Source organism: Corythoichthys intestinalis, chromosome 7 (assembly GCF_030265065.1).
Source record: "Corythoichthys intestinalis isolate RoL2023-P3 chromosome 7, ASM3026506v1, whole genome shotgun sequence".
NCBI lineage: Eukaryota > Metazoa > Chordata > Actinopteri > Syngnathiformes > Syngnathidae > Corythoichthys > Corythoichthys intestinalis.
In genome coordinates, this window is record NC_080401.1 from 45,420,302 (window position 1) to 45,434,325 (window position 14,024).

A 14,024-nucleotide genomic window follows, 5' to 3' on the forward strand; every position below is an offset into this window, starting at 1 on the left:
CCAATATGTTTTTTGTGAATTGATAAGCGTCAACAAAAATTTCATTGCTAAATTAGTAAACAAACCCCCCCCCAATTTTTTTTTTTTTTAATTATTAGATTAGTCGACTAATCGTAAAAATAGTCCGCTGACTAATCGGGAGAAAATTAGTCGCTTGGGACAGCCCTAGATTCCATAGAAAATGCATGTGGGTCATTTTTGACCCACTTGTGGAAGCTTAGGGTATTAATACAAAAATGACAATTTCTTCAAATGTATAAAAAGTTCATCAAAAATTTGAATGGCATGATATCAAAAACATGTTTTTTGAGGAATACCTGGAATATGAATTGATAACAATTTTTCATTCCAAAGATATTTCAAGAAAACAACCTCACCGGGTCATTTTTGACCCACTTATGCATCTAAGGGTTAAGGAGGAAGGGGAGATATTAGCAGCTGTGAAAAGGGCTTTACTGGCTTCAGCGAGAGGAAGAGTTCACTGTTGTTGTTGCCACCTACATCAGCATTCCTATTAGAAGACCATGTAATTGTGCACATCGGCGAGTGTGCATGTCCAAACGTAGCTCTGCCCCTCTGTGGAATGGAGCAAAACGTATGCCCCCAAATTGCACAATTGATTACGTCACTGTGCATAGCGCAAAATGAGCGATACCAAACAAGTGCAACCAATCAGATAACGTGGGTTTACTCAGGTGTCGTACGGTATGGTATGGTATGGCATGGCATGGAATAGCATGGTATAGACATGGCATGGTATATTGTCTTTTCAGTCAATCATTTGGCCAAACAGCAAGCAACGCTCATATGCTATCACTTGTGCTCACAGGTCTTTTGAACCAGCTCCTTGTTTGAAGCACAAGCTTTAACATGAAACGGTTGACAGCAGGCAGGCTGAGGGCACAAGTGGGGATTTGTCCAGTGTATGCTATAGTAGAGAACACAATGAAGACCCAGGCTGATTTCCAAAAGGCAAATTGTCATTCCGAACGGTGAGGCACCTGTCTGCTGGAGTTCATCTGCTGTGCAGTGTTCTCAAGTGGGGGGAAGGGGGTGGTCTGCATCAGAAAACCACATGATGTGGTCAGAATTGAAAGTGAATTGCAATTGAAATGGAAAATATAAGAAGCTCATATGGTTTGTATTCATAGACACTTAATAACCACATTGTGGAGGGGTGCTGTATTGAATCAACCCCGCAGCATATACAATATCATACAGAGATCATGCAAAATGAGTGGATCCCAGGTTGATAGAACACCAAAAACCTAAGACGCTGTTACTTTTTCATTTCAAATCCAGCAAAGATACAATAATGTGTCCTTTTAAATTAACTGCCATCAGATTATAAAATGACATAAGTGTTTTGGTCTGATGTGATTTATAAAAACTTGTCACAGAGGGAGAATTGCTTTCAACACAAGTAGGTGTACAGTCTGTATCTTAGCCCCATTCACACTAACTGTAAAACATGGTATTCTCTTTGAAGAGCTGAAACGAGTACACGAATAATTTGATTAACTCGATTTTAAAAATTGATCAAGGAATTTTCTCCGCCTTGAGGAATCTTTTGATTTTGCCAGCTCTAAGCATGACGTTTTGCCCGGATTACTTTTAATGCGGCACAACGCGCTGACGTCACGTGCGTACAGGATGAAGACAGAGGCGGCGGATATATTTGATTTCAACAATGCATGAATATAGAGATAACGGCGAAGACGCCAACAAAAGTGAAGAGAAAGGCACCAAGAAAAAGCAAGAAAATGTCAAAAGTGTGGGAGCATTTCAAGCTGGAGACCAAGGCGAACAGTGTTTCATGTAGTGCTGCAACGATTAATCAATTAACTCGACTATTTGATTAGAAAAAAAAAGATTTGAATTAAATTTTGCTGATTCGGGTATTTGATTATTGTGGCTTTGTAATGGTTTATTTTAGAGCTGAAACGAATACTCGAGCAACTCGAGTTTAAAAACTGATCCGAGTAATTTTATTCACTGCGAGGAATCGCTTAATTTTGCCACCTCTAAGCATGACGTTTTGCCAGGACTACTTCTAATGCGGACAATGCGCTGACATCACGTGCATAGAGGAAAAACCAATTAAAAAAAAAAAAAAAAATTTTTTTTACCGCAGCCGACAGCCGCTACAAACTACGCCGACTTTGCTAAAAACTACGCCCGCATGATGCTAGTAGCAGGTAGTGTCCGATGCGTCTCATAGATATCGCATGCATTTAGGACTACATGCGAAATGACAGACTCAGCCGCGTCTGGGTAGCGTTAGTAAACAGCCGCCATCTTTAAGCAGTAGACTTCTCATCGCTAATAAATATAACGTTACTGTCACTCGGTCACGTACCGTTAGCCCTTCGGAGGGCTAGGTTTCTATTGATTATGACCACTGTCGATGCGTGGCTAACAAATCTTACATACAGGCTTTATTTAATCTGTAAAAACACAGCGCTGTAGAGTGATGCGGGTGTAAAATTAAAACATAATAAAGCTAACTGTCAGTTTTAGCTCAGTATTCATTGCTGAATAAAACACCAAGTAGCACTGGTCCCTAATGTGCTCCAATACAGCAGGTATCATACATTTATTTTGAACACTGCAAAAACTCAAAATCCTATCAGTACTTACAGTTTAGACTAATTTATAACTTAAGTAGAACTTAAAAATAGCTTGACACAAATGGAAATTAAAAATTGAAACATGGGAAAAACACCCTATGGCTCTGAATTCACCTCCAATAAACATGATAACAGATTCAAATTTTGGATTTCAAAAGGATTAACAGACTATAAATCATTCATCCATGAGGGGGCACATCAATCATTTTATTTTGTCAAGTTTTAAAACAAAACCATGGATTGGGTTCCGATTATTTTTTTCAGGTATTTAAAGGTCAGGCACTGTATAAATCAAAACATTAAAAAAATGTTGAAGTTTTTTTTTTTACAAATATATCTCCAACGAAATCAATTCACCCAATAATAATATTTTCTAAATTATATAACAGTGTACTGGTGGGTAAAAGGGGGAGCACACACTTTGTGAAGAAGAAATGGGAAAAAGAAGGGAGGATTATTATTACAGAAGAATGGACTGATATATCTCACACACAATGGATTACGACTAGGTCAAGCAGCTGGCGTGAATTTTGTTGGAAGAACACGATGAGGTTTATTCTCATACCGGTCCAGAAAAACGATCAAGGGATGGGAGATGCATGTTGAAGATGCAGCAGTAGTAGAGCAAACCATTTCCATATATTCTGGGAATGTGTGGTTATTCAAAACTATTGGTTGAACATTCATTACCATCTACAAAAGATTTTTTAATTTTGACATCCCCTTGTCCTTTGCTACCATGATGGATGGGAATTTATACGATTTATACGATTCCGATATTATCGATATTGCTTAACGATTCGATTCTTTATTGATTCACTTATCGATTCTAAACATTTTGATTGGCATCAAGTTTGTTTAATCAGAACCTTACCTCACAACCTTACAAACACACAACAAGGTCAAAAGAGGCCCAAAGCCTCAATGTTACCTGTGGGATTATGTAACTGTGGCAAATACACAAGAATGTGTAAAATTTTACGGAAACATTTTTCTAATAGAAATAACAAATCCTCCTTTTTAAACGGACATATAAGCCGATAGCACTCAAAAAAAAAAAAATAAAAAAAATATTAAAAAAAGATAAATACTGTCAACTACGACAGAACAGTGCGTAGTGCAAATGTGCAAAATTAACAATTCTTTTGCAGAAAAATAAGCATGTCTGCTTTTTCAGGAAGGATAGCAGTGGAGAACACAGAAGTTACGTGACGTAATTCGTGCTGGTTGGAATTGATAAGAGAATTGTTAGATAAACTCCCAAACGATTCTATGGAATTGAAACACAAGGATCCGGTTCTCCATAGAATCAGGTTCTCGATTCCCATCCTTATCTACAATGTACCTATGTAAAGTACATGTGGAACAAATTCGTTGTAAAGAAAAGAAACTCATCCACGTTCTATTGGCTGGAAGCAAAAAAAGCATTGACAAGAAAGTGGCTCAAACCTGAAAGACCAACAACAGATGACTGGATTGACATTGTTAAAAAGATTTTCACCCTGGAGAGGATCTCCTCAGCATTAAAGGGACAACTAGACATGTTTTACTCAATGTGGTCAAAATGGACATAATATGTTAAACCTGTGCGAAATGATTTTGATTAACATATGCTCATACATAATGATTTCTCGTAAAAAGTATATTGGTGTAAGAGGTTCCCTGCTCCTCGGTAAAAAAAAAATCATCTGTACGCAAAAAGGAAAAGTAACAGAAAAATGTAAAATCTTTTCGTATTGTATGTGGAAAGAACAATGTGCTTTACAATAAAAACAGTAAATTTGGAAGAAAAAAACAACATCAAGTTGCCCGATGTGCTTCATAATAAAAACAGTAAATTTGGAAGAAAAAAAAAAAAACATCAAGTAGCCCTGGTGCCTAATCAGCTCCAATACAGCAGGTATCATACATTGATTTTGAAAACTGCAAAAACTCAAAATGCTATCACGACTTACAATTCACACTAACTTAAAACCAAACTAGAACTTAAAAATAGCTTGACACAAAAGGCAATTCAACTGAAACATATGGGAAAAACACCTAAATTTCAAGTGATGTGTGTTATCAAGCGTAATGCCATTTTTAGGTAAGAATTTTTTTTTCATAAGAGCTAAAGTTTTTTTGAATAAAAGCAGTGAATTTGTGGGGGAGGGGGGTACTCTCGTCACATCTGTGATGCAATTGTTGGTTTTTTCAACAATGTACATCTAAAATATAGACATAGTTTGTCTAAAATGGTTCAATATGAGGGGAAATGTCTTGTTTTCTCATGTACTGTATATTTATAATTGATCTTTTCGTTAAAAAAATGTTTTATCCGATTACTCTATTAATCAATGGAATTTTGAGTAGAATACTCGGTTACTAAAGTATTCAAGCTGCAGCCCTATCTCCTTATAAGCGACACGGTTATAAACATTTTGTGAATTCATTGTAACAGACTATAAATATTGTGGTGTTGGTTTTTCGGAAGGAATTTAACTCCGTAGAGGCCAGCGTTGTAGAATTACAACATTATTATTTTTTGTAAAAAAGGGTTGAATTTTTTTTTTTTTTTTTTTTTTTTACATTAGTATAGTCATTGGGTCCTACTGTTCAGTCTCACAAAAGATGTGGATAGGAAATTTGTATATAAGCCCTGCCCACAGTTCCAGGACTTTCAGAATCTGCAGAACTTTGGCTGTGCAACAACACTTTGGTTCCTTGGACTGGATTTATCAGATTTAAGTAAGTATAATCCCTTTAATGTTTTTTTTTTTTGTAATCATTACAATTACCAGACCATGTACATATGCAATTATTGTGAAATACAGTCATCAAATGTAAATTAGAGCATCTTGTATATATGTTGTAATTCTACAACTCTGGCCCTTGGGTATACTCAAAATGGCCATGGTGTAGGTTTACAAGTTACCTGGCTAAGTGTAGCCTAAATAGACATTTTGACAGGGACCTTCTATTTTTCACAATATATTTTAAAATTACACACATCTTTTACACTTTCCAAATATACTGTACTGTATTATATAGGCTTTATATTTAATTTCCAAACCAGTGCTATTTGGAACCCACTGTACAAGAAGCTGTATTACCGAAATATATTGCAATAGCATACCTCTTTCTACTGCTTATAATTGTAATCACCTACAATAGTTTAGTTTCTCATTCTGATTGTATATATGTGCCTATTATGTTGGCTCGAGTCATCGCCTAAGCAGTTAGATCTGGGGGGATGCTGAAGGGTGCCTGTTGCATTGTTCGAAGAAAAGGTGACAACGTTCGTAAATGCATTCCCATTGCAGACATTATCATCTTTGTAGAAATGCAATATGCCTTCCTCTTGGGATGATGGTCTCACATTCTTGAACATTCTCACCTGATAATCAGAGCACATTAGTTTGGCCAGACAGTATTGTTTGACTAGTGAGATGTGTAAATAGGTTACTTTGCCCCCCAACCATGTACCAATGTTATTTCCATTTAGTTTTTGTCATTTCAGAATGTCTTCAGCAAGGATATAGACCTTCTACACTGTGCAGGAGGTCATCGATGCTGTCTAAAATGAAGAGAGTGATGTGGACCTGACTTTGATGAAGCTCATGAAGAGTCAGATGACCATCCACCCACTGACTGCCCAGCCAATGAGGACATTGGGCCCCAACCAGCCAAACATGCCATGCCCCTTGACAGATATCGCTGGCAGAAAAAAGTTTTCATCAGCCCTGATTTGGATATTTCTGGCCCACCTCTCACAAAAGATGTTCATTCCCTCCACACACACACCATTGGAATGCCTCCGACAATTTGTGTCTGAAGACATGATTAAGTCACTCACAATAAACACAAATGAGTATAGCCTTCAAACACATGGAAGATCCACAAACACCAACAAAGAAGAAATAGAACAAATGAGGGGCATGTATCTGAAGATAGGCCTAGTACAAATGGCTGAAGTGCGAATGTACTGGGAGACAGACACACGGCTTGCACCTGTTGCTGATGTGATGTTTCTAAAAATATGCTATTTGTAAAAATATGACTCCTGTTGAAATTATTATTAATATTATGTACTGTTCTGGGGCTATGTAACAAGCAATCAACCAGTGCAAATGAACCCATAGTGTATTTTTTTACTGAGATATAAACATTTGCATCTTTCTGGTTTGACAATGAGTACAACTAGGGTTAGAGTCAGGAAATCCTGCTACCCCATTTAGCCAGGGTTATAAGATTACAACGTTCTTATTAAACTTTACAAAAGCATTTTTTTTTGCAAACATTTTCATCTTTAAAGGCCTCCTACAACACCATATTAGTGGTTGAAATTTTTTTCTTTTATGTTTTTCTATGGCTACTACAGGGCTAAGAGTCATTTATGTTCGAAGAACTGAATTCACAGTGCCCAACTGCTTCTCTGAATGTATTCTCCAACTCCCTTATTTCTCTCTGTAGCCATACTATCAGGTGCAGATCCAACCCTTCCAGCAGCGGCCCAATTACAAAGCTGTCGGCACAGATTAAAGAGGCAGCCCATCTGACGGGAGCTCAACACAGCCGTGTGCAGTACATCTTGCCCCATCAAGGATGCCTGTACAGAAAACAACTAACCTGACACACAAGTACCTCCGCACATCTGTCAGCACTACTTGACCCTATCAGCCCGGGGCATATTGTCTGTCAACGTGCGGGCGAGCCAACATGAGAGTCGTTGCTGGAAGAAAAAAAAAAAGTGCTGTTCTCTTTTTAATTGCTGCAGAGTCAAAGCGTGGACTCTGCGCCTGTCAGATTACACAGGGTGAAAACGGATCGTGCGACTCGCTAAAAAAATGTTTATGTCATTAAGCCCGTTTAAAGCAGTGCTGGAGATTAAAGCCTTCTTGTGTATGGTTGCTTAAAAGCAGTTTAAAAAAAAAAAAAAGAAACAAAAAGCATGACATTCATAAATATATTTTCCAATGAAGTTGGAAATCTAGGCCCAGGACATTTGTGCTTATATAAGATGCCAACACGAGTGGAATTATTAAAATGCAATTTCACGATTGAATGTTTTTGTGCTGATACTAGGTCTAAAGCTGACATTTATATTTTAATTTTCTAGTAAAAATATGGACATAATTACAACTGTTTGTTTGATTTGCAGAGAAAAAAAAATATTGGCTACTATTTTGATAGTTTGGTGGCTTTCCGAGCTCTTGCACTTGCTAATTTACCACCCATTAGAAACATTCCAGTGAAAAATCCAGTTAAAGTTGTTTTACTTGTGTCTCGATCCCCACAAACTCTGGAGGAGAACATCTGGCTCTTTAGCTGTTAAATGCTCACCAGTTAGTCGCTAATGTCCTCAGCATCTGCCTGCAGCAGCTGCTCATGAATGACAAAGAATAATATAATAAAGTTGTTAGGGCATTTATATATTTGTTTTACACTATAGATTATTGTTATTTGTGCATTCTTCTGTGTTTCACCCAGATGAACAGGATCTACAGGGTCGCGATTGATTAAAGCAGTAATGTGAAGTAATTTCTTCACATGCCAAATAGGGTCACAAGTAAAGTAATTAAACATTGTCCAACAAATAAAGCATGAAAAAAATAATTCATATGTTGTATATTTGACAAAATAATCACGTTTCCGGAGTTCGAGCCTGAAAGGGGACGAACCCGAAAGTGATACGTCACACCGGGAACAGCGATGGCAGCTCCATACATACGGCCGCCATACAAAGCCCTTCAAACAATGATTCAAACAGCAACATAAGCGATAGATCGAGCGCAAGGGAGGAGATCCAAGTTTTTGAAGAGTTGGAGGAAGAAGAGGAGCTGGGAATTTTATGTTGGACCTAACATGTATTAGCCAGACGCTAATCAGGATGCAAACAATGTGCCTAGACTACCTAACATGGAATGGATACAAGACCCATCGAGATTACAAGATTGGTAAGATATAGGCTGTGATTATTTTTATGATTTGAAGATGCAGGCATTTGCACATAATTTTATGTTTTTGTCTATCAGATGACATTGTTAAAAAAAATAATAATCAGAGTTCATGTTCATTTTGGCAGATCCGGCAGCTCTCGTGCATATAAAATAATAACAAAAAAACCTTGGGGGGAAAGAAGGACATGAGTCGTTGATGGCTTTCTCCACTTTATTGTGGCAACAATAAGAAAACAAAATAATAGCGGACTGCCGCCACATTCGACCGCAAAGTTTTGCTTCTCGCTGATCTCCTCCTCGCCTCCTACTCCAGCGTCTCTTAAACGGATAGTGCATAGTGTCTTGTTATGAGCTTTTTGTTTACAAATGTATCGAACACACGAGGTGCTGACAACTTTGTCTCTTTATTAACACATGGAGCAGTTCTTATGGAAAAGTAAGAACACAGCTCGGCTCAGCTCTCGGCAGGAAGTGGCGTCTAATGGCGTGAGGAAATGTAGTTTTTTCACACAAGCGAACAGATTACAAAGCACTACTTCAGTGTTGTCCCGAGACTACATTTCCCGCGATTCACTACGTGACCTGCGCGCTCGCTGATTCGCTGCGAGATTGACTCAATACTCAACACTAGATGGCAATATTTAGTCACAATATACAAAGTCACATGTCTTTCTCTTCGTGGATCCCTCTCACAGAAAGAATGTAAATAATGTAAATGCCATCTTGAGGATTTATTGTCATAATAAACAAATACATTACTTATGTACTCTATGTTGAATGTATATATTGGTCCGAGTTTTATTCATTTTTTTCTTAATGCATTGCCAAAATGTATATGATCGGGAAAAATTATCGGGAATGATTGGAATTGAATCGGGAGCAAAAAAAAAAAAAGCAATTGGATCGGGAAATATCGGGATCGGCAGATACTCAAACTAAAACGATCGGGATCGGATCGGGAGCAAAAAACATGATCGGAACAACCCTAGTAATGACTCATACTCAACAGGAAGTGACCTGTAAATGCTCCAAAATGAACAGAAAGTTACCTACAAATGCACCGAAAATTGCAAAGATTGGCTGCGAATGATCTGATGACGAATGAACGAATGTTCATTCACCTCTCCCAGTGGGTGGAGCACCATGAATGGGAGCCATTGAGTTAAGGGACACTACTCTAATGTAGTACTTCTCAAATAGTTGAGAAGCCACCCCAGAGCGATGCCAGGGGTGGCGCATGTGACCTCGGGGAACATGCTTCTTTTTTTTTTTGCCGTACTTGAATAAAGTGTACTTGCGCATCCACTCAGTGGGTGGCAGTGGCGCTCTCATTTGTAGAGTGCGCGCAGTAGTTTTTTAACTAAGCAAGAGCACAGTGCACACAGAAAAGAGATATGAAGAGCTGTGCGCTGCTTTTGAAAGCTGTTTTCCGGCCTTTTTTTCGGCACAACACCGGACTCACGCAGTGACCCACTGTCTTCTCCGGTTCTCACGTGTCTGCCCAAGAAGTGCCATTTTCGGCTTGGAATCGTCACGACGACCGCCCTCACCTACGGTTCTCCCTCGGCCGCCGAGAATACGCTTTTTTCAGGCCATTCGCCTTTTGGCTTTGACTTTTAATACAGTGGGAGATGACGAAAGACCACTGTTTACTGTGTCTAAAAATGATTATAACGGACAGCCGGACGCCAAATCAAATAAGACGCCACTTAAATACATTAGACCCCAATGTCATTGATAAACTGCTTGATTATTTTTCATCGAAAACGTGCCGAATATTGCCAACAATCGTCCCGCTTTGTCAGTGTTATATCAGTAAACCAGTGAGTACTATTAGCATGCGCAGTGCAAAATAACCCCACACCATTGCAAAGGAGGTGATACTGTGAGCGGCGAAAATAAAAACTGTCCTTCTGTCCAAAGACACTTTTATTTCCTTCTATTCAATTTTGTTTTTTCGGTCAATTTTTTTGGGCATATTGTCCTCATGAGTTAATGTTTCTAATTAAACTGAATTTGTTTTTATTTACTGATTTTATTACATTTTATTTTTTCAGTATCAAATGGTCAAAAATGTACCTTGAGTGAATTTTTAAAGTTTGGATGTGACTTTCCTTTAAATTCAGGCAAATTGTTGCGCGTAAAGTCTTTTCTGTACAAACAAAACAATGTTAATAAAGTTATACTTTATTATAAGTTGATCTGTTACGTTTTTTTCTTTAATAGCAGGACACAATGTTAGGCTGAGGCGTACTTGTAATTTTATAGACAAATGATATTATTCACAGTGGCGGCAGAGAGTTTGGGGGGGCGCGAAACATTTACGTCTTCCTTGGGGGGGCGTAACAGAAAATAATTGAGAAGCACTGCTCTAATGGAAGAATTTTTTTTTTAAACAGTGACACCTTTATGAAATGATATATCAATTCGTGGCTGGTGCATATCAATAACCTTTCGGATACAAAGTATCACGAGTTATCACCATTTTGATAATTTGTCACACCCCTATACAGCAATGTCTTCATGTGTTTGTTTCCCTCCAACTTTAGTATTACTTGAATTTAGTTAGCCTTGTAAAAAACCCAAACTGACTCTGGCTTGGTAATTAGGTGTCGTTTACATGGTGAAGCTGCGACACCATGATACAACAATTGGGTTGCGGAATGGCCTTGCCGTTACATTATGATGGCGAAAACGGAAGACGAAGACGCAAACTTTTGATTCCGGCCTCCAAAGCGGAGCGATTCGATTGCGGGGCTTGCTCCGCAAATATATAAATGGAAAGCTCTCGCTCCGATGACATAAGCACTCGCACACGTCACTTTGGGCCTGCGCAGCACTGCTATTAAACATACAAAACACAAACATGGCGGAATGTCAGCTTTAATTTACTGTTTTTATCATATATTTTTATTTTAAATATATTCAATGTTACTCCGTTGATTCCAATTGCGTTGCATTAAGGTTGTTGTCAAGGAAGTGCGTCACTGGCTTTCGCCTTGTAAAACTGCACTGCCCCCTAGGGCCTGGCAAGAATATTATATCGTTTTCACACAGATTTGTGACATCGTTCGAATGGAGACGAAACCATATAAATGCAAACATTAAATTTCTTGCACAGGTAGTCTCCTGGTTACGAACGAGTTCCATTACTACGCTGGCGATGTAACCCGAATTTCTGCGTAAATCGGATTTAACCCTTTATGTAACCCCCAAATCTCATAATTACTATCCAAAAACATGTGTTACACATCACTGTACCGTCCTCCTCAAGACGTTGGAGCCAAGTCCTAGCTCGAAAGTGAGCTAAGCTCCGAAATGACGATGTCAGACATCAGTGTGGTTTGCTGACTTTATGCAGCTGCTCATGACATCAACACTCGCAGAATGAAACCAAAATAAAAAATGAAATTAAGTCAGTTTCATCTTCAATAACAGCAATTCAAATTTGTGTTTATAGCTAGCTGCTGATACAGCATTACACTCCACAAAAATGATTAGCATGTATCAGTTAGCATCCGCACATCATCAAAAACAATTACATAAACTCACCCAAGTATTCTACAACAACAAAACAAACAGAACAAAAGGTGTTAAATACAGGTGTTGCCTCTGTAGATGCTTCACAAGCAACAAATGTGTGCGCAGGCTTTCTTTCCTCTTTCTCTCATTCGACTGCGCTTTTTCCTCGTTCATTGTGTGTAAACGCGTTCCTACTCGCGCGTGGAAGTACTACCTGCTCTATGCTTCCTGTGCCAAAATAAGAGCATGTATCACAAAACAAAAGTCGACATTATTTAAAAAAAAAAAAAAAAAAAAAAACGACTGGAGACAAAATAGCGGACAAGACTGCGACGTAGTAAAGTCGAAATCACGTAAGTCAGGTACATCGTAACCCGGGGACTACCTGTATTCTTAGAGCATCATCATGTAAACAGCCCCTTAAACTACAAAGACCTTGACAATTTTTGCCAATTTATATATGTTGATAAAACCTTTTTTGTGTCTAAATTGTTGTGTTTTGAGTGAAAAGTTTTTTTCTGTCTATCGCACTTGAACTTGGCAAACCAGCAGTAAGCTTAGATTCGGAGTGCAAAGGCCAACTCATGAAAAAAATATCACTGAGGGAAAGCCAAGGATTTTTACATTTGGATCCGAGTGTTTTGTTGTAATACAACTGGAAAGAAGAATGGTAATGTGCAATCACAACATCTAACCCCGCTGTCATTCTAAATTCCAAAGAGATAAATATTTGAGATTTGGACAAACGGTGTGTGCTTCTAGCCTTTAAAATTAATAGATCTAAAAACAAAACATTCAAAAGATCTTGTCAAGATAAAGTTTAAAAAGACAAAAAAGTCTGTGATTAAAGCATGGTGGCATGCTTTGTCGCCTTCAACGAAACAAAAAAAGTGAGATTCAGACAGAAAATCCTATCCTTCCCTCATGGTGAGTGAATAAATTACAAGTGATTGTGCTTTGTAATGAAGGCAGCAGAGCATATTGTGCAAACGTGCTGCTTTTTAATGATTTAATTAAAGAATCACGCTCAAACTGGAGCGGAAAATTTCAACATGGAGCCGAGCAAGAGAGAGAGAATCCCGTGTTAATTTCTGCGTCCGTTTGGCAGATGTGCTTCATGTTGGTTTTTTATTTATTTTTTAATATCTCCATTTCCTGTTTTTCCCTCTCCACAATTGGCTCATTTACAACCACCGGGATGCATGATGTCTCTCTAATTCTCCCACATACACTTTAGAGTAGATGCCATCTGTGTCTTTAGGCCACTGAGCTTGTGTTTAATCATTAGACAGATTGCCTAAATCCACCTTAAATATGTGTGGTTGTGTTTGAAACAGCAATCCTCAAGTTAAAGCATCTTTTTTTGGTCCATTACACTGCTTTTCGTAACGACAATGCTGGAATCAGTAAGTGTTGTACGTATGTGGATCTGCTGGCAAGCTTCATGGTACTTACTTAACAACAAAACATTAAAAAAGAAAGTAAAATCTCTTCCGCCATTAGGGGTGTTTACACACTCAGTAGCAGCCCAGCATCAGTCAATGTAAACAGTAACATTAGCCACCTGCTGCTGGCTGTGTGCTGCGGGTAGCACACCTGAGCAATGGTGGACGGGGTACTTCCAGTCATTTTACTTGGATTAGTCAATAGATATGATTCATTCATTCGTTCATTTTCCATGCCGCTTTTCCTCACGAGGGTCGCGGAGGTGCTGGAGCCTATCCCAGCTAACTACGGGCAGTGGCAGGGTACACCCTGGACTGGTTGCCAGCCAATCGCAGGGCACAAGGAGACATTCAACCATTCACGCACACACTCACACCTACGGACAATTTAGAGTGTTCAATCAGCCTACCATGCATGTTTTTGGAATGTGGGAGGAAACCGGAGTTCCCGGAGGAAACCCACCCAGGCACGGGGAGAACATGCAAAC